Here is a 26,238-nt window from a genome sequence, read left to right on the forward strand (position 1 = left end):
AGTGGGTATAGCCTGGGTGATGAAGGTATACGAGCAAATTAATGTTTAAAAAAAGTTTACAAATCCCTCAGTGTGTACAGTTCTGCTATTACTTATGAACAGCCCTTGATCAAGCCTAGACACTAAGTCAGTATCTTGTAGTTTTCTTCTTCATGGGAGTCTCCTGTTTTTCTACCAGCACCAAAGTAAAAAAATCATGGCATTCTGAGGAATTAAATTATTTAATTTTATTCCTTAGGTGATAACTTCCTTTCCTCAAGCAAGAGTAAGCAGAATTACCAGTGATCCTGAGCATTTTTCTTTTCAGGTAGAAAAGAGTAGTTAAGATCTGAGCAAGAAACTTAAGAAACGTACAGTCTACCACAGGGTGTTTTAGGTAAGTCATTTAATGCTTTCTGACAAATAGAGATAATACGTTTTGTACCTCATAGCAATGTGGTGAGCGTAACATTAAGACTGTTTATCATGTAAATACCTAAGATAAGTAGAAATCGCACATTAAAGGGTTACCTGTTTCTTTTGACCTTTTACTACTTTCTGCAGAACAGATACTGCAGCATCTGTATGAACTGAAACAATACTGGTATTCATTAAATCTGCTGTAGTCTAATAGTCTCACAAATCAATTTATTCCATTTGTGACATTTGTTACATTACTGAAAATTTGAATAACTTATAAAAAAAAAAAAAAGTCCCTTTTTTGTTTCTGTCCTCAAATCCTGGTAAGATTTCACAGCATTCAGCTCTAGGAAATTTTGTGATAGTTACCTGCAAATTAATCATAAACTTGAATTCATATCATAAGGTTATCATAGCTTTTCATTTAACATTACACTATTTCATAAATCTCTTCATTTCTAATTGATGTTTTGTCAGCTAGTCCATTCATCAGGGTAAGAGCAGGAGTTACCTGGTAGTGTTTATTGTGACACAATGAATTATAGAATTTATGAACTTTTTGTTGTTGCTACTGCTGTTTACCAACAGTGTAACTTGCAAGTTTACATTAAATGTGACTCATAAAGTTCAGAAATAGATTAAGCCCTATTGCTGCGTTCTCCATTCGAATCCTTCCTGCCCTTGCCTCACTCTCCACCCCCAAATCAAATTTTCCAAGACTGTAAAGTCAAAATGTTTCACATAAATCTTCTTGATGCAGCTCAGGCTCTTTGAAACTTTTGTTCTGTTCTGTTTGTTTCTTCCAAAACTTCCTGTCACTTCCTCTATATCCACTGGGTCTTTTTTCTTTCGCTTGCTCTGGCATGATACTTGCCTTTATCTAGGAATGCCTGTGGTCTGGAACTCTGGTTTTCAACTGTTATTAAAAAAATGTGGATAACTTAATAAAGTTCACAAAGAAACAACTGTAGTATACTGTAAATCACAATGGGAAATACATTTTACAAAACAGGAACAGTTGTGTAAAGAAGTTTAAAACAAGTTAAAAACCCATTGTTTTCCCCAAGGACTCCTGTTTTTGTAACTGTTTAGATTCATACATTCTTTGGAACTTGTCTTTTGCTTTGGAATGCCTTACTAAATGTGGGAAGTTGAAAATGGACTCAGTAGATCATGACTACCATTTTGAAATGTCCATAAACAACAGGGCACTGTGTACTGTGGAACATTTATCTTAAGTAAGCTTAGAAGAAATCCTTAATCTATTACTCATTCACTTGAACGCACAGCAGAAGCAAAACCATACATGAACATGTGTCAAGGTAATATATTTAAACATTATCAGCAGAAATGCACCAACTTACACTGGAGGAGAGAATTGTTGCTTTGTGAGAATTTAATCTTTCATTTCTTTGACTTTTCTGCATGTTTAAATCTCAAAATACTTTTTTTAATTGAATGATTCTGAGATGGTATCTTCTTTCTGCTCCTCATTTAAAAGTAATGCAAATGAGATAAAGCCATTTTCCAAGTGGGGTGTGATCCTGTCCCTGCTGGGCTCAGTTCTCACTAACTGAAGTGATGCAGGACTGCGTGTGTAGGTTCTTGGATGGGAGAATTTGCTCGTTCTCAGTTTCTTTTCTTCATATGGATTGATGTGTGACCAAAAGTCACAGGTTTGGCTGCTAAAACACAAACTACACAATGTTAAAAGTGAAGATAATTTTGAAATTTATTTGATTCCTTTTCAGTAACTACTTTTAAGATCATTTCAATGTACTAGTTTTGTTTGTAGTCTCCTGCTTTTCCCCCTTAGTACCAGGTATGTAAATTGTATTTCTGGTTATTGATTTGTGTTTGAACTCAGATAACTTCTTCTATCTATGTTCTTGTAAGCAGGGTGTTCTAAGGCTTTCTAATTAGCTTTTGTCTACTTTTGCATACTTCCTGGAACTGAGAGATTTTCCACAGAAGCTTGGTTCCTCCCTCCTCCCAGTAAAATCACTAACTTTTGAAAATGCATTTCAGTGATACAACATGCCTAATTATAAGTAGATTTTCTTTTAGCTTTTTAATTTGTTATAAATAATGAAATGTGTTTTAAGGATTGAGTTGCATACTACTTGAATGTTATTCAAGACTCTACTGAAAACTTATTTTTATTTAGTTTTCACATAATCTATCATTGTTTTATTCACACTTTAGAAAAATGAATTGCAATAATTTGTCATGGTAGCTTATGTCCTAAAAGCCTTTTGTAATCCAGAAAAATAATGATTTTTAATCTTTGTGCTATACAACACACAGTACTTAAGTACTGGTTTTGATTTAACTTCTGTAATTTGGGTTGCTTTTAATAACTGTGATTACAGTGTAGTATCCTGCCTGCCTCCTGGGCAGTTGTGCTGTCTTTGGTGCAATCTTTGTAAGGGCTTGAAAATGCAGGTTTTATTCTTTTGCTACTTCATAACTGCTGTAGAGTTTTGTTTTGTGATTGCTGTTCTGCTTAAATGCCAAGTTATTTAGCGCTGAAAAGAAACAGTCTCCAGCTGTTGAAAGTAAGAGTGCGTCTGTAATAAAGGTTAGGATTATTTTTTATGTTTGTTGGCAGTTCTTTGAAAAATATAATTTCAAATCTAAGCAGGCATGTGCTTCTTTATCTAATGATCCCTTAGAATATATTCCTGTGTTACTGAGATCAGTGATAATGGCATGAGGTAAAGATTGATTATTAAAGGTAACATTTTTAAGTTCATTGAGAATTTTATCGCTAGTGGATAATACTCTGCACCCAATAAAGTAGAAATTTGCACTTATTTCAGAAGGAATTAGGGTGAGGCTGAATTTGCTGAAAAGGTCTGTTTTTACTCAGACTTGAATATGAGGATTATCTGTTGACATATGTATTTAAACCAAACTGGTGTGAATACAAACCAGATGTTTCTTGGGAACGTTTTTTTTGTAGTATGTTGAATCATAAAACAAGGTGACACACTTTTTTAATCAGTATTTCTGATCTTGCAATGAGGAAATGTGTATTCTAAGGTATGGTATTCTAAGTGTTACTTTGCAGATTCTTGGCCAGTTAAAAATAGCAATCTTGTACAATACGAAGTGCTGCAATGAAAATCTAGATACAAAATAGAATTGCCATCTGTATAAAAGAAAATAAATCATGTTGATGTAAAACAAATAAGTACTCTTTTTAAATATTTTTCAGCAACCATTTTAAAGACTAGGTTAAATCTTGATTTCCATATCTGTTCTCACTGAGCCTGTGAGAGGCTATCAGTAACTAGCTGATGATGTCTAATGAAGAATCTAGTACTGAAAAACACTTCAGTATTGTTTGACTGCATTTACCATGCCTGGTTGCATTGATTCATGGGTACCTTATTATTACAAAACTTTCACTATGCTGTTCGTTCTCTTCCTGTAAACCCTCCAAGAGTGGAAGTGGAGATAATGTATGTCCCCAATGTTACAGTCTCTTTTACCCTTGTGAATGTGGTTCATGAGGCCAAGGAAGAGGTGCGACTGTGCTGTTTTGGGGTAATCCCCTCAGTACAAGAGTGGGTTAGTTGCACCCATAGACATGCGTCAGGAGGAGGATCATCTTGGTATTGGAATGCATTAGTGCTGTAGGTGTTGATTTATATTATTTCTAGTAACAGGAGTAAGGGAGGTTACTTGGAGTTGTTTTTACTAGCCCCCGCCAATGTTTCTCAAAGAAGAGCTTGACAGTTACTGGTTTATTATAGTGCTCTAGCATTTATAACAAACATTTTCTTGTGATGATACTCTTATTAAAAATAAGACCCACAATTCGGGCAATTAATTAGTATAAACTGTCCCTTTAATGTGTTGTAGTGTTAATTCTTGATTCATTCAATCACAGGAGTTCTGCTGTTAATATGATTGGGAAGATGACTCTCTCATGGTCTTTGCCTGGTTTTGCTAAATACTTAGATCCATCAAAGAGCATTTATTTCTCACAGGACTGGATTATAAGTTTATAACAGAATGCAGAAAATTAAAGGAGAGCAGTCACACAGAGGAAGAAATAATTTCTACCCTTTCTTCAGTCTCCTGTTGTTTTCCTTGTATGACACAATATGTAGAGAACATGCTGAAAGCCACTTGTGTCCTTTTTTTTGTGTATCTTCAGATACCTTTTCTGCAAAGCTTAAAGGTTTACGAAGAAGTCTGATGACATCTGACACTGGAGATGACCTGAGGTTTTGCAATTTACACTGACAATTGTGTTAATGAAGTGTTGCATAACATTCAAATATGGCAGTATGTCCTTGTATCTGCTTTCTGAGACCTTCCATTTTAGGAGGTTGAATATTAGTTCACTTTCTGATAATTGGTGTTCTGATAATACGGGATATGAGTTGTACATAATGTTTCACTGTGTACAGACGGGTGCTGGTTGGAACCAACTTTACAGAGATCAGATGTGTCCTTTTCTGAAATACACTATGGATGTCTATAGGTGCACATGCAGAGATACCCAAGTTCTGAACAAGCTCGTGGTAGCCATATGTCACAGCATAGTGTCTAGTTTGTCTTTGATGTGGCACAGTGCTGTTGTGATTAGTTGAGTTCATGCTGGAACTATAGCTGAGACAATATACAAGCTCATATTGCATATTATAAACTTATGTTTAAGACTTCTGAAACTGGGAAGTTCTGATTTAGAAGAGGATAGAGGCAAAGAACACTTTATACAGTATGTTTACGCTATTCCTTGAGGATAAATTCAGTAAGACTATAAACTGGCCATAAAATTGTAATAACTTGACCCTATACACTGAACTATAGATACATAGAATGTAAATGTCTAACTACATTTTTGTACTATGTGCTTGTATAGCTTTGTCAATATAGCTGCACAAAGGATATGTTCATTTACCGAACAGTTGAGGCTCCTTTTTGTTTAGGTTTGCTCATACATTTTTTTCCCTCTAACTGCTTGGTGATGTTAACCCTTTGCAGAAATGCAAGAGCATCTTAAATAACATCAGTTTGTTGAGTGAACAAGCCATAGGTATTAGCAGATGCACTAACAGGTCTCCAACAGTGAGAAGGGTTTCTAGCATTGTTTGCAAAGCTTCCGTATATAAACTCTAATCATCATGAAGCTGAAACAGCTGCCAGATTTACTGGCAGTTGACTTTATTTGTGAGTGCTCAGAAGTCTGGGAATCTGACTGTTCACAGACAGTGTGTCAGCTTGGGAACTTCAGTCATCCTTATTTAGCATGTACCCAAGGGTTCAATATCAACTGTTTTGGGTTTGGGTTGTTTTTGCATCATGGCTTGTTTGATCCAAATGCTGTTGAAAGCAGCACAAGTCTCTCCATTGACTTTGATTAGTTGATCACTGTATGACATAATAAGCGTGTGTTGATTAATTCTCTGCAGTTCCTAATATGCACCCACACATAATGGCGGACCGTTAGTGGCCATTGTCACTGTTAGTCATTTTCCAGTAATACCATTTTAATTTTCAGGCTGAAACCCCCAGTCCTACACAGTATTACAAATAAACCATGTAAACAAAAATTTCTTGCCACATAACTGGAATAGTAGGAGGAACATTTTTTTAAGCTTGGAACTTTCCCAAAATCATACTCACAGATCCATGTGACGTTACAGAAGTTGCTGATTTCATTGTTTGGTTTTTGAACATGACTTTCAACTTGTAGACAGCTGAAGGTTGCTGCAGCCTGGAAGCAGAAGGGCGCAAAGGGCAGGGTGTTGCGTAGCAAAATGTAGCTGTGACTCAGCTTTTGCTGAAAGTAACACTCATTTGATTTCTCCTACTTCCTCCTGGTTGTCAAGAAATGCTCTACAGCTCTGGCATAAAGGAACACTGCCCACTTAAAGAGTACTTTCAAAACTTAGTAGGAATGGTGAACTGCAGAAAAGTAAAGCAGTAACTAGCGGTGTCCCTTTCTTAGCTGTGGAATTTGTGGGAAGTACTCATGCTACAGTGCTATTTCTAATTTTAGGAGCAAAATGTCTATCACTTCTTGTACACAGATGTCATAAAACATTGAATTAAGGTGAAAACTTTCTGTTCAGATATCCCTTAATATAATTCAGCTTTGCTATAACGATATTGGACTGTAATACTAGCACAAGTGTCTTGGGAAGACCTGAGAGAAGTTCTTCCACTGACAGCACATGTGTTTTCCATGCTTGGTATGTGTGTGTATCGGACATCAGAGATGGAAAACTTAGTAGCATCAGGACAGGATGGGCACTCTTCTCATGCAGAGCTTTCTGACCTTTCTTTGATGTGGATGAGAACTGGTGCTCCTACACTGCCTGAACAACTCTCTATAATGTAAATACCATAGTGTTAAATAGGTAGTTTTGTGGGAGTACTCTTCTTGATTAAGTTTGTCTCTAAGTTCTTTATGTTACTGTGGACCATGGTTTCTACTCTGCCCCTCATACCACAAGGATTCCAGAACTTCCATGGCAGCAGCCCCTACACCTCTCTTCCAGGTTTGCCACAAAATGACAGAATGGAGGTAAAAATAGCACATGTTTGTTTAGGAAGAGGCTTCAGAAGTTACCAGAGGTACTGCCAGGATTATTTTCTTGAATCTCTGTCTCATCTTCTGTTCCTGACAAGAGGAATGCCTGGTCAAGAAAGTCATATAAAGAAGAATTATAAACACAAGCAAAGTATCTGTTTTCCTTTTTTTTCGAGCTGCCTGCGCTGTGAGGTGTGTTCTGCCTTTCCTTCCATTTCACCATGTGTATCCATCAGTAATTTCACATGATGGAACAGAAAAAAGGTCAGAGTGGTATCTACTCTGGTCAAAAGCACAAAAAAGTGCTCATCCCCCTCACTGCCAAGAAAATTCTGGCTGTAGTGCCCAGGAGATGTCTCAGCCAAGAATGGACGAGATATATCTACTCCAAGAACAAGATATGAAAAGATTAGTAACTGTTTTTCCTTTCTACATAGTACACATCCCTGGCTGTATAGTGTTCCTCACAATGGAAACGTCTATTGCTGTCTTTGGGAATTGTATACAGATAAAAGTCAGTCTGAGGAACCATTAGATTGCTTTTTAAATATGAATGTGCACCTGTTTGGGGGGGATGGGCTACTTCTTCTGTAGTAGCAATACTTATCTCTCTGATTAATGTTGCTGTTGTCTGCAAGTCTAGGAAAAGAAATATATTGAAGTAGATTGTAGAGCGTATTTTTGTTCTGTGCAGTAACATTGCTTTATTTCTTTATAAGAGGCAATTAGAGAACAAAGTGCATCTTAGAATATTGTAGTGACATCTCTACTCACAGATTAAGTTTTTAGAAGGAAAATTTTCTGATGGAACTAATTTAATCTTCTTAGGTATTAGTGTTTTTCTTGACAAAAGTCTCATTTCCTACATGAGAAAAAAGAAACGGGTAATAACTGTAATGGGGAAAAAAAAAAGTGTTTTTTTCTTTTCTTACTAACATGTTGGCATGATCGTGTACTGATTCTTCATTTAAGAGCCATTTTTTAGTCTGCCTTACCCCATGTGCAGATAATGGGGGACACGAGAGCAAAAAGGTCTTGTCTTCCTCCCTGTACGCTGGTTCTCTGTCTCTTCTCATAGCCACTGTAGCATCCTGCCTCTGCATTCCTGGCCCCTGTACGCAGTCTGAGCACAGAAGTCATTCCAGGGGAAGGAGCAGTCAGAATGCTTTTGTGTACAGGTAGCCAGCCTTCTTGTAATAATTTGAGGACTGCATTAGGAGCACAAATTGGGGAATCTGGAGGACTACCCTAAGCTGTGCTGATGGTTGTACATGACCCTGACCCTCATGGAGGAAGGTGCAAACCACCTCACTTATGTCTTTGTACCGCTGCTGGCATAAGAACAGTGATGAATCTGAGTTGATGTAGACAATCTGTAGGTATTATGAGAAACTACATGGTAAGAACGGCCACTGTGAATTTGTCTCCAGACAATGGGCTTTTTTTTTTTCTGCTGTGTAACTCATGTCCTTAAGTTAGCCTAAACAGGGACCACAATGCAAAGTGATGCATAAGATAATGTGTCCGTACAAGAAATCCACTCCTTTTTGTGTGCTAGGGTGAATTCAGGTGCGTATTCCCTGGATTCTTCTATTAGAGTGAATTTTGCTATTCTCTGAATTGTAAGTGGATTGTTTGTTCTGGAGACATGGAAGTAATTGTGAACATCTGCAAAGCGCTAGTAGCGTATGAGCATTATAAGCAAGTATCCACACTACAAAGTGATGGTGTCAGCAACTGATGAGTTGTGGAAACTGACCTTTGCCTGTTCTTTCATTTTCCAGTGCCATATCAAGCTAGGGGTTTTTATATGTAGATAGGACTTAAATTAAGGTCAATATTTAACTTGCAACTTGAACTAAGATTACAGCAAAACCAAGTCTAATGTCAAATTTCAAAGAAGCCCGCAGGAGTGGCTCTTAGAGGGAAAAGTAATAGTTGATCTGACGTGCCAGTCTCATTCATATATGGGCCATTAGAAGAATGAAAATATTAATTCCTGTAAACATAAAGGCAAAACCTAGGGAAGTGAGGGCACTTTTCATCCAAGCACATAGACTGAATTAAAGACTACAAGGAGGCATAGTTATAAAATTGATTAGCAAATCTTGTGTGAGAATTATATACTGTATTGCTATTATAAAGCTTTCAATTCCATTGAGCTTCTGACTGCCCAAAGCAGACCATTTTGCTAGCCATTGCTGAGCTGTGTGCCACCCGACCTAGATTGCTACAAGTATCCCAGCAAATTATTCTAAAGCTAGAGCAGGCATGTCTAGATTATACTGCAGCCAATGTTATGACTGCATTTTTAATTACTGTGAGCTAACATAATTTTTTCCTTTATGAGGACAGCTCTTGGAGACACTTCACTTTTTCTTTGATTTTATTGTTTCTGTTGGTCTAAGATAAAAGCCACTCAGACTAAAGGAGTATGGAAGTTCTTTTATGAAAAAAATATACGCCAGTGTGAACACATCTTACATGAAAAAAATAGCGTGTCAGTTGCACTTCACACTTCTAAAGTTCTAAGCAGTGATGTACACAAGAGGTTTTAAAGTAACTTTAAACAGGACCTTATGATGCATACATCCTGGGTAATTCTTGACTTTCTGAAAGCAAATACTCTGTTACAGAATTATTTTTACACATACGCAGATCTAGTCATGTGTAGATCAACTATAGATAGCTATGTAGATCTTTAGTGGTAGAGAAGTGACATAGCAAATGGTATAGAATATAAAGCTGAAATGGGCCATAGTGAATTAGTCTTCAGTGTTTGACTTATATTCATAAAGGATTTAGTTAAATCCTTAAATTCACTCATTCTCAACAGGTAGGAACTAGAACATTGCTATTTATAGTAGTAAACAATGGGTTGCTAGAATGCTACATGACCTGAAGTTTTCTAGTCTAAATACCATTTAATCTAAATATACTTATCAGTGGCTCAAAAAAGTTTTGTGTTAAATAAAACTGCATGGTCAAAAATCACTTGACTGAGATACAATGTATTTAGTGAATAGACAATTGAAGACCAATATGAACAGCACCAGAACAATTGTTTAATGAGGACCGCAGTTCTGCTTTATAAGAATGCTCTTCTGGGAGCTAGCGGTATACTGAATTTCCATTAGTTTCCCACATTAAAGTGTTCTTTCTCTTCCCTTCATAGATGCACATCTATATCCACTGCCACCTTCATGAATCTTAGTTTACCTCTCAGCTGCATGCACTGGGAGGTCCTGTTGGCGTAAACGGAATATAACTATGCCCTGGAAAAATAGGGTTTATGGATTCTTGTTTGTTCCCTGTACTGGATGTGCAGTGCCGGTTCTTTCATTGCTCTGAATGCTGAGCAGACATTGCGCTCAAATATTAATCCTGCATTGATAACTCTTCCTCCTAGGTCAGCAGGACTGTTCATGGAAGGGCTCAATACAGTTCTGTATTGCCATTTTCAGTTACTGTTGAAATGGCCATCTCTTGCCTGATAATGTGAATTTTTCACATGAAATCAGGCAATTCTGTTCCGTTTGATGTTGTCAGTTTAGAATGTAAATATTTTTCTTAATGCAATTCCATATACATTATTTATAATTATAAATTATAGTTAATTAATCAAGTACATATTGAAATACATACAGAACTGTTCAGGATAACCATCCAGTAACACATCACGTGTGGCTATGCTAATCTATAACCTTATCTCTTCTGCCAAGTTTTTCACAAAGTAATGTCAAACTCACTGTATTTTGCATAACAAGTTATTTGTGTTTTTAATGCATAAAATGTGGCTAGCATTGTTTTAATGTATATATGGATGTGGCTCTCTGTATGACGGGGGATATCAGTGGGGGTGCTGCTGTTAGAATGGGATGAGACGCTCTCTTCTGTATGGTAGATACAGTACCTGTATTTAAGTTGGGTTGGGTACAAATTCCAGGTTCTAATCTCTACATTTCAATGTACATACATATTAGTATACCTTGGTATACAAACCACTGTATTCATCTACGTTCTTTACCAAGCTGGTGTTCTAGATGAGCACCGGTCATAGTTTGGTAACAAGTAATTTATTTTATGTGTATGTACGAATATATATAAAAATACCATTTATATCTATAACTTACTGCTATTCCAATTGATTTTACATTTTTAACTTTATTATTGGTTGTAAATTAGATTAATTTCTCCAATTTAATATTTTCTGTATGACTTTCTAATCAACAGTTGTGTCATGCAGAAAAAGAAACCAAGGAAAGTTATTAAAACCTACCTGGCAGAGATAATGTATTTAGATTTCCTTCTAGTGGATGTTGCCCCATATTGTCACATGCAAATTAAACCTTTTTACAACTGATAGATTATTAGAGTTGCAGAGCATATTACAAAAAGAACAGTTATTTACAATAAATCTTCAATTTTCTTTAGTTTTCAGTCTTGTGTTCTAGTAAGACTGTTTGGAAAGAAACCAAGTATTGGGATTTTGTGTGACTCACTGTGGTGCGTAATTCTTAATCTCTGAAGCATATACATTCTGCAGTCCTTGGAAAGTACACTGTTGATTGTATAGGAGGTATTTGAATTGCTTAATGTATTACCAAACACTTGATTAGTAAATAATGCTTTACTTAAGTGAATTTTGCTTACAGAGAAATTCCATGCTAGATACAATACACCACAGACTTAAAAGTAAATGAGAATGTGTTTTTTTTTTCTCAAATCAGTAATCTGGAATGACAGCATAGGGTGGAGTTATGCTGTGCCAGAAGCTCTTGGTAAAATCCAAAACCACCACAAAATACACCTAGTTTCATGTTTTGCTATGTACTTTGTATGTGAACAAGGCTCATCCATGCTTGCAAATCTTTTAAAAAGGTGTTGTTATTATTATTGATGTGGATGTCTAGAAAATGTGTGCTAATGTATACAAACATGTAGAGTACACATTTCTGATGTTGAAATAGTACAGAGTTAATGAAATTGTATGATTTTGCAGCAAGACCAGCAAAAAAGTGATTATTCAGAGGCAAGGTTGTGAATGATTTTGGTTGGTTTTTGGCATAAAACTTGGTGAAGTTAATTTTGTTTCATGAAGCAGAAAGTCTGTTTTCGGAATGAGATGTATGTTAGATTTTGTAAACTTGTTCACAGTATTTCCTTTCACTACCAATCATTCTTATACCATATGTTCTAAACTAAACAGTCCAGATTCCAGACGAATGTTGATGTCTACAGCACAAACATATGTTTTATCATCTTTTAGTACTGGTGAGTTATTTCCTCTGTTCAACTCTTAAGTTGTCTATGGAAGAACTATCCATCTATTAATTAATCAGGTCCCATTATGCCTGTTACTCTGGCTTCAGCACAGTTCTTCACCATAAAAGATTCAATGTGTGGGTATTATTTTAAACCAGGCCTTGGTCTGTTAATAGTGTTTGAAGTTGCTTCTGCTCTTTACAGAAGTGTTTTGGGTTTTTCATAGGTGAATGTACTGAATAAGTTCCTATTACCTACCTTACCTAATTCACCCATTTTTTTCTTATTTGCTATGTTTTTGACTTATCTGGGTTATTTCTTCTCCTATAATCCTATATATTTGAAAGTTAGCTGTAGAAACCTTTGCTAACTTCTCATAGTGTGACTTTGTTCATGGAAGTCACATCTTGTATTTAGTTGCTTACTTCATTGGGCTTACTTGCTTAAATGCTCTGCTCTACCTGGGTTTAAGCATGTAATCCTTTACTACACTTAAGTATTGCATCACATATGATTAAAAAAGCCAGTGACCAGGCTGGATAATGCTAGGAACCCGATTTCTGTATTAATCTGCTGAGAACTGTGAGTTAATGGTAGTCCTCTCAGACAAGTTAATTTTCCCTTCCTGTTTCATTTCTGGTTTCAGCTTTTGAGAGTTCGGATTTTTCTGAAAGAAGCTGAAAACCGGGGTTGTTCTCTGAAGTACATGAAGAAGGCAGGATCAAAGGCAGCATCTATAACCTTATCTCTTCTGCCAAGTTTTTCACAAAGTAATGTCAAACTCACTGTATTTTGCATAACAAGTTATTTGTGTTTTTAATGCATAAAATGTGGCTAGCATTGTTTTAATGTATATATGGATGTGGCTCTCTGTATGACGGGGGGGATCAAAGTCTGTAAATAAAAGTTCTGCACAGAATCAAATACAATAATTTTATTAGAATATTTGTTAGAGTTTTGTATTACAGTTGTGAGATTAAATTCACTCTATCAAATAAACTAATTACAGTCTGCTTTGTGCAAGGATCTGTCATCCTTATATAAGCATAGTTTCAGGTCTTTCTCTAAGTCCATATCCAGTGTTTTTTATCATGCTTTTTGGATATATATAGGGAAGGTTATCATTACACAGGCTTTCCAAAAGATTTCTATGTTGCAATGAGCTTGCTGCCAGGCCTCCAACAAAATTCAGGAAATGTATTCAGCCATATTTATTAATTCAATAGAATGATATCAGCGATACTGGCTGAGCAAAGTAGTCTAACACTCACAGCATTAACATTTCCCTAACTATAGTGCCTTAATTTTTAATGAAGCCATACTGTTTATTTCAAAACTTCAAGGAATGTCCTCAGTATTGTTTTGGAATTTGCAACTGATTGTGATGATATATGAAAGATCTGGTTTCTGTTAAGTTTATTTGATTTTTACTTCATTTATCTTATCCACCTGGAGCATTTCTAGGTGATCAAGCAAAGAAAGTCAGAAAATACTACTTAGAAAAATAGGGGCTTGTGGTTGGGGCAAGGAATAATGAAAGTCAAGGGAAGTTACAGTTGATGAAGTGGATGGAATTAGGATTGGTGAAATGAGGATTCTTGTAGGATTTTTTTGTTGTTGTCAGAAAATAACATTTTGCGTTTGAAAAATTGTTTCTTAGAATGAAGAGAATTTTCATCATCCTGTTGAGAAGCAGATGAGCTGCTCCATTTTATATCTGTTTTCCAGCCAAGCAAACAAGAGCCTGAGGGAAGCATGGAGGTATCAGGTTACTTAATTTACGCAAATGCAGCTATTATTTCTTTATTTTCAAGGCCTCCTTGTGCAGGAAGCTTCCAGATCTGAAGATCAACGTTCATTGCTTCACATGTCCCAAACTGAAAAATATTCCACACATGAAGTCTGGTAACATCTTGCAGTAAGACACTTGGAACCAGTTTACACATTGCTCCATATGCAGGGAAGGCTTGTCAAAATACATCTAGCTGCTTGCAGTTTAGTCAAGAATTGTGGAGCTGTATACCTTGTCAATCAGTGTTCTGCTATTCCAGTCTTTATTTTTCCCCTTAACACAAATGGCTTTATGTGGACTGGTTTACCGGTAAGTCAGTTATGTCAGACATGTTTCATATGTCGCATTATTGTTTACTATTGGAAATGACCCACTTCTGACTTCTTGGGTAAATGAATAACATTGTTGAAAAATGTAAACTGCCTCTGGCTCCATTATGATAGGCTTGTATGACCATGATCATGATGACACCTACGTAATCTCCATCAATTTGCGCAAGGAATTCCGAGGCTTGGTAAGTTGGAAAATGAAATTATGCCTTTCTTGGTCCTTCTAGATGTAGAATCATAGAATGCTTTGGGTTGGAAGGGACCTTTAGAGGTCATCTGGCCCAGCTCCCCTGCGGGGAGCAGGGACAGCTTTAACCAGATCAGGTTGCTCAGAGCCCTGTCCAACCTCACCTTGAATGTTGCCAGGGATGGGGCCTCTATCACCTCTCTGGGCAACCTCTTCCAGTGCTTCACCACCCTTCTTTCTTATGTCTGGTCTAAATCTATTCTTCTTTAGTTTAAATCCATTATTCCTTGTCCTGTCACAACAAGCCTTGCTAAAAAGATTCTCCCTATCCTTCCTGTAGGCCCCCTTTAAGTACTGAAAGGCTGCAATCAAGTCTCCCCTTGGAGCCTTCTCTTTTCCAGGCTGAACAACCCCAACTCTCTCAGCCTGCCCTCATAGGAGAGGTGCTCCAGCCCTTGGATCATTTTTGTGGCCTTCCTCTGGACCCACTCCAACAGGTCCATGTCCTTCTTGTGCTGAGGGCCCCAGAGCTGGACGCAGTGCTCCAGGTGAGGTCTCACCAGAGCAGAGCAGAGGGGCAGAATCACCTCCCTCGACCTGCTGGCCACGCTTCTTTTGATGCAGCCCAGGATACGGTTGGCTTTCTGGGCTGCAAGTGCACATTGTTGGCTCATGTCCAGCTTTTCATCCACCAGTACCCCCAAGTCCTTCTCCGCAGGGCTGTTCTCAATCCCTTCATCCCCCAGCCTGTATTGATATCGGGGGTAATCAGTTTGTCTTTCACACATCTACTGCTTCTTAAGGATTGCTTATTAATTATATGGAATTTAAAAGTCAGAGCATTGTATAATTCCTTCCTGTTTCAACATTTCACAGTATGGTAGTAATATGCAAACAACGGAAAACTTAGAGTAAGTTAACAGTACAACTGTTCCTTAATGTATATGTTTTCAGGAGTTAAAAAGAACAAATAACAGTCTATGAGCCTCACGCTTAAAATAGGTGTATGGTGCATGTGATTAACTGATATGGCTCACACAGTTTTTATTACTGTGCTTTGATTTTTATCACATTTTATGAGTCAGGGTCCATTAGTATCAATAAAAACTTGGATTAGGAACATCCAGTGACCATGTCTGTGTTCTAGGAATTAGTATTAAATATTCAGTATTTGGGATTCATGCTTCTAGGAAGGTGTAGTAGAATGCTGTGATACAGAGGTGTCTTTTGGAAAGAAGCCATTTGTGGTCAGTAAAGATTCTTTTCAAGATTGTTAACCTGTGTGTCCTTAAATTATATTTATATAGCTGCCTAAATTATTTCTGCAGTTTCAGTTGGAATATATTCCCCAACCAAAAGAGTTGTGTAAAACAGCTGTTACCTTTTGCTCCATAGATGCCTACTTTTCAATTATGGCTGAAATAATCTCCGGGTAACTTCTAAGACAGTTGCACTGGTTAAAATTTTTCATGTGCATGTGTCTGAATATTAATTAGGCTTATTAACGTTATTATTACTGCATTTTGTCAAGACTCGGGACTGTAATCCAGAAAGTCTGTTTGTTGGCTTACAATCTTGCCTAAGGCATATTAGCTTGACAGCTTTCATTAGAATTGGGAGCGTATTTGTTGTATTCACCTATTGTTGCTAAAATGTTTAATTCTGTAATGTAAATGCACTGGAAGGCTATGATAAATGCATGTTTTTCTCTTGTAAATATTTAAATTTTGGTCTTTTTTTTTTAAATGACTGTTATGTGCAACTGAAGATACATGTGTGTGTGTGTATATATATAAAAACCCTTGTTTTATTTAATTTTCTTTTGACAGTGCTTGTGTATCTTCTTCCTCTTACCAGTCTCAGTTTCTGCATCAGAATGGCATGTTCACAATTGAAAAGTTTTTCACCAGAGACTGGCATCTTTTTTCAGAATACTTACCTGAAACTTGTCTGGTAGCTCCAGAGAACACTAGCATGTGAGCTAAGACAGCATGGGACAGTTTAAATCTTTCCAAAGTCCATGTTCCTCACAGAGGAACCTCATGATGGTTTTGAGGTTAGTGTGAAACTCGAAGACTGATTTTTCTGACAAATACTAGGTCCAGATTAGTACAGCAGATCTGCTTCTCATAGAAATATGGGTCAGCTCATCTTGTCTGTCTTTGCTGTTACCACAACCTGGGTTATGATTTTTATCATGCAAGATATGATAGAGTATATCATGAATTAGGGTGGTATCATTTTGCTTCTCCAAATACCCGTGCTTTGGTGGAGGGACTTGAGAGAACAATGATAGAAGTTTCCTGTTGAGCACAAGAGGAGATAAGTACTTAACTAAGTGCCTGAGCCAACACCATAATAAAAAAGGAGGAACTTCAGTTTCCTAAAACTCCAATTATCTTCTTAAGAGCAAGTTCCAAACTCTGAACCACTGGAGCTTGTGTAGTGAGTGTCACACTGATGTTTTGTACTACCCATAGTGAGATGAACCCACAATTTACAGCATTAGCTATATCTACCTGTCCTGGAGATGTCTTTTTGGGGGTCTTTTTTCATGTGGGAAAGGAAGTCAGTCTTCATTTTTATACTCTAGGTAGGCTGCCTGTCCTTTCACAGTCATATTGACAGTGGACAACTTCATTGGGTTTGCCATGGGTGTAGCCATGGATGATGTTTCTAGGAGGTGTAACATCTGTGGGACTGGAAGGCGTTCACCACCTTTGCCTAAGGCAATAGTGAGGTGGTTACGTTGCATCGGTGTGCAGTGTGCATGTCACTTTTCCATATCCCTGATCAAAACTTGGTAGTTTAGCCAGAATCATTTTTAAGCTGCATAAGTAAGAACATTTCTGCAGTGTGCATTTTTAAGTTCTCTTCTAATCGAAAGTTATTTTGTCCTTTGCTAGGCCTTTTTATTTTAATGGTTGCAGAGGTTAATGGGATGTCTTGTGTTCAGATTTTAACGCTACCTTTATATGACTGCAGAAAATGGCTTAGTGATACAGGCCTTGTACTTGTAAGCCTGAGGATCCCTGGAAGTACAGATCAGTTGCAGTACATTAAGGCTCTTCTTCACTCGGAGCCACTAAAATTTTAACCTTTTTTATGTTTGCACGCAAATAATCATGTATTATTAGAGTTGCACAATTCCCCACTTTCCCCCTCAAGCCTTGTATGATGTGCTGTTGAGCTGAAAATAAGAACTGATGTCCCCCTCTGGGCTGTGTTCCAGCAGTGCTTAGGTACTCAGGAACAGATGCTTCTTTCTCATACTGTCTGCTGTTTACTTGCAGTCGTTATTCAGTTCCTTTAAATCACGGCACTAAGATGCCAGCAATCCAGATACCAGAGATTCTGCTTCATTTCTCCCATAAAGAAATCTGATTTGGCAGTTTTCTATTCTTTGACTGGAACTTTTTAAGACACCTTAATTTTATGTATTTCATCTTTCTGTAAAATACTGCATATGCTGTAAATGAAGATGTATCATCTCAGAATCAAAAGTCACATGTTTAATTGCAAATTACTTGAGCTTACTGCATTTTGGTGTAATTCTGTGATGTCCTCACCCAAGAAACAGCACATGATTATTTGTAAGCTTGCCATACCTAAGAGGAAATTTGATAAGGCTTTCCAAATCTGCGTTGTAAGGCCAGTAATTGCTGTGATCCAATAAGGGAGCCCTCTGTGGTGGCATCACTCGAGAAAGTAAGCGTGGTGTGACTGTTGCTGGCTTCTCGGATCACGCTGTCTAATGAAAGATTAATGAGGAGATGATGCTTTGTAACAAACATCTAATACTGCCACCAGGTCACAAGTTTGATTTGAACCAATCAATATAATTCATTCTCCTAAAGGTAGCTAATGATAGCATGCTTATGAGAAATGAAATGGTCTGCAATCTAAGACAGCCTGCTCGTTCCTACTGTGTCAGCTTTAAAGAAACAGTATTCATTTTATAATGTCATCTAAACCTTGGAAAGAAAGAAGAGCTTAAATTTTGAGGGAAAATGTTAAGAAAACTTTTGAAAAAAATGAAACTCAAGAAAACAGATCTAAGGGAATCCTTAAATTAAAAATAAATTCGAATTAAAACTCAATGAAACGTTAAGGGGAAAAAGAAAAAAGTCTCATATTCTCCGAGTTAATAGTATCTGAAAGAGAAAAGAGTTTGATTTGACCTTGGGGTTTAAGGATCGGATATACATTAATGTCTCTGTTCTTAATCGTAGGAGTGACTCACTTGCCTATGAAAGGCAGGGGGTCAAGTCCCCACCTATGTCATATTGACCCATCTGAGGACAGAGGGAAAGAAATTGGACCATTATTCTTCTCCTGTTCTTGTATTAAGAGAGGGCCAGATAAGTTTCTGAGGTAACCTAGATGAGGTTTATTTTTTTAATTATACCAGCTATATTAATTCCAGAAAGCAAGTATAGGACACAGAGGAGGGCATGGATTCAAGTATTTCCCTCAGAGATGATCCTATGAGGGACTGAACAATCTGAAAACTAGAGGGCAGAATGAGGAACCACAAAGCCAAGATTTTCTTCTGAACTTCTCGCTAAAACCTTTGAGCTGGATTTTGCATTCTTGTTTCTAAGTAATACTGTGCTGTGAAAGTATTGGCAGTGAGTTACTGTGGCTACACATGGAACAAGATACTGTATGATATGAATAACAGAACTTGACTTTTGAGCTCTTGATTATGAGACTTCAGTTTTCCAAGCTGCAGAGTGGGAACTCCCTATTTTTCTCTTTTTTTTTATAAAAAAAAAAAGTTCAAATTCTCTAATGAAAGATTCTGATTTTCATAGCAAAATAATATTGCTGTCCTCTAGGTATATATAAGACCATACTGACCTGGCTCCAGTTACTTCTTAGGTACAAAGTAATATTTCAAAAATAATGAAAATTTATTTCCTAAATGAACGTGGTATTTGCTTAATATTTAGGATACTTGCCTGTGTGTTTCCTTCTTTCTGTCTAGATTGGTAACATCATAAACTTTGTAAATGTCAGCATTATTTCCATTAACAGTGTCACGTTCCTGATACCTGGAACAAATTGAAACTGTCACCAAAAATAACAATTTGTCATCAAAATATCAATACTAGATCTAGAAAAGACATTAAAAGCCAGGAGAATTTTCATGCTATCATTTTCCAGGAACACAGGTGCACCAAAACACTCCCTTGCAGTGAGTAAGCAGTCTATTTGGTGAGTAAGCCACTTCTAAAGCACTGAACAGCAATTCTAATAGCAATTTCAGACTCATATTTTGCCACTTTTACACAGTTGTAAGAAAGATATATATTATCAATAGATGACATTTCTTAATGTTTAGCTTTCTAGTTTTCATCGTACAGTAGGGGTGAGAACAAATTAATCACCCCTAGCTGCAATTTGAGCATCTTTGCATCAGTCACTGAAGGAATATCTTTTTTTATTTGATTTCTTTGCCTTTGTATCAATTGTATTTTCCTTCCAGACTGCACTGTGATCAATTGATATCATGTTTCTTGGATTAACTTGGATTTCTCATCTTTTCTGTTTCCATTTCCTTTTTTCTGTTCCAGTAAGTGCTTTAAACTTTTAAATGTTTAAATAGAACCTCTTTCCCATAAAGCTTGGAATTTGCCAGGATCCGTTCTTAGAAGAGGAGCATGGTCTAATGGTCAGCACACACCGGGGAGATGGACACTGCTGTGTTCTTATCCTAGTTGATTTACTTTTGTGGCCTTAGGCAGGTCTCTAAACTACCCACCAGGAGAGCCGTGAGGATTAATTGAACAGGCAAAGTGCCATGTAATGCTTAACATTATGTCTGACTTTAAGAATACTGTACGTTTACTGGCAGCCTTGGAAACAAAGTCTGTCGTGTTAGTGGGGGAAAAATCAGGTTCTTTTCAGTGGCCTTGCCTGAAGAATGACAATAAGATTCCCGATTCCAGCAATACAAATTCGTAATTACACAGACTTTTTTTTGATGATGAAATCAAACTCTGTCATTTCTGTTTCTCCTCAGTAACTGATATTTCTGCTAAAATTTCCTGTAGCTCTTAGAGAATAGCAGAAGTTTGTCTATATTTTTGAGGAACCATGTTGAAATAAATTTCAGAGTTGCTGCTATCCATAGTCCTGGAACACAAGATGGAAAAAAAGAGATATCCAGAAGAAAAATATGCTCAAATTGATGTCTAGAGGAACAAAGTAGTACATAATGCTGGTCATTTTAAATTATAATTATTTACACATGAAGGATATTGTAAAGGAAATATTCAAAGTAGTGAATTTTGTCAGCTTGTTAATAGTTTGATCAGACTTGTCTTTCATAACAGACATTTTATCTACATCTTTAGCATTTATCTTATTTTTATTACTGTGTTGCCTGGGAGCTTAAGTCAGACTTCTCTGTAATTGCTCTATTTTGATTTAATTTTTCTTGAATATGAGTGACAAGACCTTACATGTAATATGTTTCACTCTGATTAGCACTTAGTATTCTGACATTAATACTTCTCTGTCTTTTCTGGTAATATCTCACCCAGAATATCTTAGTGTTATCTGCGCCACATCACAGTGATTGCTCATAGTCATTCTCTGATGGACTAATACACCCTCTCCTTTCTCCTCATTTGTTATTTCCAACTTGTCACAAGAATTTTTACTCCTATGTGTATGACCATGCACTTTATTTTATCTGATTTCATTCTGTTTCTGTTACTGCAGTTACCCGTTCTCCTTTGGTGTGGAATAAAGTCCTTCTTTGTACTAACAGCTTATTGCAGACCTAATTTCTGTGCCAGGGTCACAAGGGAAAATACTAAGTATGTCCCAAGACAGATACTTGAGGAATTACCCTAGAAGTTTCTCTCCAGCCTGATACTCTCAATTGTTTTCTCTTTAGCCAGTGCTATGGAAATACAAGCACATACTCCAAATCTTCCTGTTAAGTTTATACATGGATCTTAGATTGCATAATAGTGAAGTGTGAAAATATATCCCCCAACAGTGACCAGAGAAGTCTCTAAGAGGTTCCAGACATTCTTCAGGTATTTGCAAAGCAGCTCCACTCAGACCACTGTGCCAGCACTAAAATTTCTAAGCCAAACATCATATTCAAGACATCCCTGCAATTGTTACTTGCTCTGACTCTGCCCCCATGTAACCAGGGCTGTGCTTTGGAGCTGCCAGTGGTGGCAAGTGTTTCTGAGCGCCTTTCAATAGCAGAACAAGCCAGTGTTTGTCAGTAACTGGAGTTCAAGTTGTGGTATCCATATGCATGTGCTCAGGGATTTATTCAGTTATGTCTTGAACACTGCTAAGGATTGAGGCTATGCAACCTCTTTGGACAACCTGCTCCAATGCTTGGCTGGTGGAAAAGTTTATCCTTATATCAAGTTGGACCCTTTCTTGTTCAGTTTGTCCTTTTCTGTCTCATCCTTCTGCCACACAGTGCTGAGAAGAGCCTGGCTTCATCTTCCTGGTGATTTACTCACAGGTATTGAAAAGCTGCCATTAGGTCCTCCCAAAGCCACCTCTTCTCCAGGCTGAACAAGCTCCCTTCCCTCAGCATTTCCTCACCCAGCCTCTGCTGTAGCCTCCTGATCATCTTGGTGGCTCTTCAGTGCACTCACTCTGGTTTATCAGCATTTGTATACTGGGAGGCCCAAAACTGGGTGCAGTGTTCTTGATGCAGCTGAAAGCCTGCTGAGTGAAGGGGGATAATCACTTCTCATGATCTACTGGCTGTGTGCCTCGTGGAGCAGCCCAGGATGTGTTGCCCTTCTTTGCTGCCAGGGCACGCTGCTGGCTCATGTTGTTGCTGCCAGTGTCCCCAGCTGCCCAACCAGTTGGTCTCCAGCCTGTACTGCTGCATGGGGTTTTTCCTTCCCAAGTGCAAGACTTTCATTTGTCCTTGTTGAATTTCATAATTTCATATCAGCCCAACCCTCTAGCCTATCTAGGTCCCTTTGGCTGGTGACCCTGCTCTCGAGCATATTTGACTGGTCTGCCCAGTTTGGTGTCACCTGGAAACTTGGTGAGAGCACACTTCATTGCCTCCTCCAGGTCACTGACAGATGTAAAACAAACGTGGTCCCAACGTAGACCTGTGCGGTACTCCAGCCTCCAGATTGAGGGCAACCCATTAACCACTACCTTCTGAAACCAACTATCCAACCAGGCTTTTACCCATTACATCAATTCATCAACATCACTTCTTTTTCTATTTTTGCTAATTCAGTTATTACATTAAGTAACATTTTATTGTAGAAATGCATTTAAGCCATGATAGTGAGGGACCAGGATAGTCTGGAGAAAAGGAAGCTGTGGATAATACTACTGCTTTTAAATCTAAACTTTAAAACCTAAATTGATTTCATTTATTCTTAGCTGATCCTGAGCTAAGAAGTCTCTGAAACTGGATGCTCAGTGGAGCGGCACCCAAGCTGGTGCATTATAATAATTTATAGTGATATCTTTAATCTAGTGAGGTTCATTAACTCAGATGAAGAGCTGTGTGAACCATGTTACTTCTGAACTCAGGCTTACCTGAGAATCATTATAGTGATATTTGTGTGCTGTTGCTTAGGCATGGTGCACTTAAGGTATTTTAAGTATCTCTGCACCTGTGTCCTGATTTATCTGCAAATTTATCTGGGTAGCCTGCCCAGAAATTTGACTGAGTTATTGGCTATGGGCTGACAATGGAGTCTCTTACTAAGCAGTTGAGTCTGAGCATATGTCTTTAGTTCATATTTTCCAAGGCAACCTCCTGCTTGTATTTGGCATGTGATTTGGCAAATGTAAATTGAGTCATTTGGTAAGTTTGTTATTTGATGTCATTCGCAAATTAAGCAGATGTTTAAATGATCCTGTTGACCTTTATAGTTACTTGCAATTGTAGAATAAACAGTGAGGCAAGAACCCCCTTAAAACTAGGCTCAGAACATTTTGGTCTTGATTTTGCTTCAGTTGAAACTTCTGCAAAACTTGCCACTAATGTCAGTGGGAATGAGATGGGGCATGTCTATATAATAGAGACATTATGTTGGCTGGTAGTGGTGCAATGTGTGTGAACAAAAATGGTTTATCTCACTAAATGTTAAGAGGTTTGCCTGAAATCACTTTCAATATAATTTCTTGTTCTCTATACAGTAAAGTATGTAATTAGGGAACATGTTATACAGCAAACTTAGTTTGAAAAATTGATTTTTAAAGCATAAAAGAGGCAGTGACTGAAGTCCTGCCAGGCTCTATCGAATACTCACATGTATTATATTGTAAACATAATACGATTATACTGTATGTTGTCATAATAATTGGCAATGGTATTAGAGTCAGTCATTGAGTGCTTTGTTCATGTGGTAATAGATGACAAGGGCTTGGCAGCAAACTTGTTTTCCTTTCTGTTTTTCTTAGTAAATTGGTTTCAAAATAGTTTTGTGGGATTTTTTTTTTTTTTAAACTGACTGTCTTAGGATCCAGGTGGCTTTATCTCTTTTTAATGAGATTTGGGACATTCTCCTTAAAAGTGGTGTTCACTCAGTGCTGCCACAAAGGCTACATTCTTCACTTTTCTTAAAGCACGGCACTGGGACAACAGAGATAGGGAAGACTTATTAGTGATCAACAGCGCAGAGGCGTGGTCAGATTCATTAGGATTCAGGGCTGAAAGGTAGCATGACTCAGGAGAGAACATAGAAACTGAGTCTGGAGGCCAGCAAATAATTTTAGATTACTGGGTAGGAGCAGCTTATCCATTAGTCTCCGTAGGCTTGATTCTGTAATCCTAACTCATGCAAGCCATGTCACTGGGTTCCAGCAGGCTGCCATGTGATGGGGGCTATTAGTTGTGAGTAAGCGTAGCAAAACTTCTCTGTTTATTTGCAAAGGTCCTGAAGGGGCAGGCAGGATAGGTAACAACTGGGAAAGGGGCATTTTTCCTGCTGAAACTTCAGGACATTTGTTACTGAGTGAGTTGTTGGAGTTTTACAGGACAAGACCCTCTTAAAATTATTTAAGATCCAGACCACATGTATGACAGGGCTCTGCAGGATCCTGAAAGGCAATTCGTGGTGGCTTGAAGCATTCATAGTAGGCATGCATTTCAGTTATGATAGACTGAATTTTGCCTAATACAAGTTTAACAGCTGAAGAAACGTTGCCTGTACCAGCTTTTCATCTTCCATCAAATTCAGACTATAAGCCTCGGCTACTTAGCTTCAGATTCTTGCGAAACCAGCACCAACACACCCCCTATGCATCACCATTCTTTCACCTTTACGCATATTCTTCGCTTTTTGCCAGTTTGAGTCAGCTCTCGCTGACTTCAGTTGCACATGATATAGCCATATGCTTCCACCCTTCCCAGGCCTTTTCTTGTACAGTTTATGTGCCCGTCCTGCCTGTCCCTGTGTCAATCATTTTCCATCTCATTTCATGTTCATACCACTCTCCATCTCAAAATGTCTGTCTTCATTCCCAGTGTTATTCTTTAGTGCCTGATTCTTTTTCAGTAGTCTCTTCTGGATTACCGGCTGCAGAATATGCCACCTGCATGTATCTCTAGTTCTGCCAGCAGAACAGGGGTTGCAGTATAATTGGTTCTACAAGAAAGTCTTGTTCCTACGAAGCAGACATAACTTTATTCTGTTTTGCACTGATGTATACACTTTGGCTTTCTTTGTTGACCACACAGGTATTCTGAATCTAAGTAATGAGATGTTGCAACCCGTAGAGAGTATTTAGAAACACTGTATGTCTGCGAGTGAAGAACATCACCTTTAGTTGAATCTTCAGAGGGAAATGGAAATTGGTGGAATACTCACCCAAAGTGATATTTGTCGTGGCCTCTATCACTCTGTCATCTTGAAAATGCTAGCAGATGTGTGACCTCCTACGTGGTATGGTGCTGTATGGCGTAAATTAGCCCAGTAATGAGTCATAGGGAAAAGGGTCATCCATTTGAACCACTAATATCCTAGTTCTTTAGGGATCTTCTATCCAGGGGATGTCCTTCTATAACTGTGTTTAGTTTGTGACCATCTTTTAAAAATCACCACTCAAAATAGTCTAGTAATGTAAGACTATGTTGAAAAACAAATTAAATGGTTGTTAAATACAATATCTCAACAATTTCCAGTTAGAAAGCACAAAAATTAAGATTGTAATGTTTTTTCAACATGTAAGTTTTTTATTTACCTGCTGAGCTGTTGTGTGATGAAATTGCTGCATTTTTTCCTCACTAAGATGTAGCGAGGTGTGCGTGTGTATATTCTAATGTACAGTGGATTCTCAACTCAGGTATAATCATTGCAAACTACAGATGTGACAAGTGCTTTTCTCCTCAATATTCTGATTGTTAATTATGTGGCTAATCAGCATTTTAAAACAAAATTTGCACATAGAGAGTCTGTTCATCCAATGGGGACATGCTAACAGGTTCTCTCCCTGTGCGAGTACTCTGCACGGTAAGACATGCATTAGCTGCCTGGGATCAAAACAGAATCAGAACAGGAGAGTTTTCATAGCACACAAAGTAGCTGAAAATTGTGTTTCCAAAACCGCGATGAATTTTTGTGGTGTACTTTACACCCTGTGAGGGGAAAATCTATTCATGCAACAGTGCTCAGTACTGTAATTGGGACTAATTTAGCTTGTACTTTAACCATGTAAAAAAAATCCTGATGTCTCCACAGTTTTTTGT

The 26,238-nt window shown here is 37.7% G+C and overlaps 1 long non-coding RNA gene across 1 annotated transcript in view; it reads left to right on the forward strand.

Annotated features, from left to right (window-relative positions):
* Nucleotides 1-307: 307 nt before the first annotated feature.
* Nucleotides 308-26,238, forward strand: part of LOC142593357 (uncharacterized) — a 54,316-nt gene continuing 28,385 nt past the window's right edge. The window contains exon 1 of the long non-coding RNA XR_012830966.1: nucleotides 308-376. This is a non-coding gene — a long non-coding RNA (uncharacterized LOC142593357). The remainder of the gene's footprint in view (nucleotides 377-26,238) is intronic.

This window comes from Pelecanus crispus, chromosome 3, assembly GCF_030463565.1.
Source record: "Pelecanus crispus isolate bPelCri1 chromosome 3, bPelCri1.pri, whole genome shotgun sequence".
Lineage (NCBI taxonomy): Eukaryota > Metazoa > Chordata > Aves > Pelecaniformes > Pelecanidae > Pelecanus > Pelecanus crispus.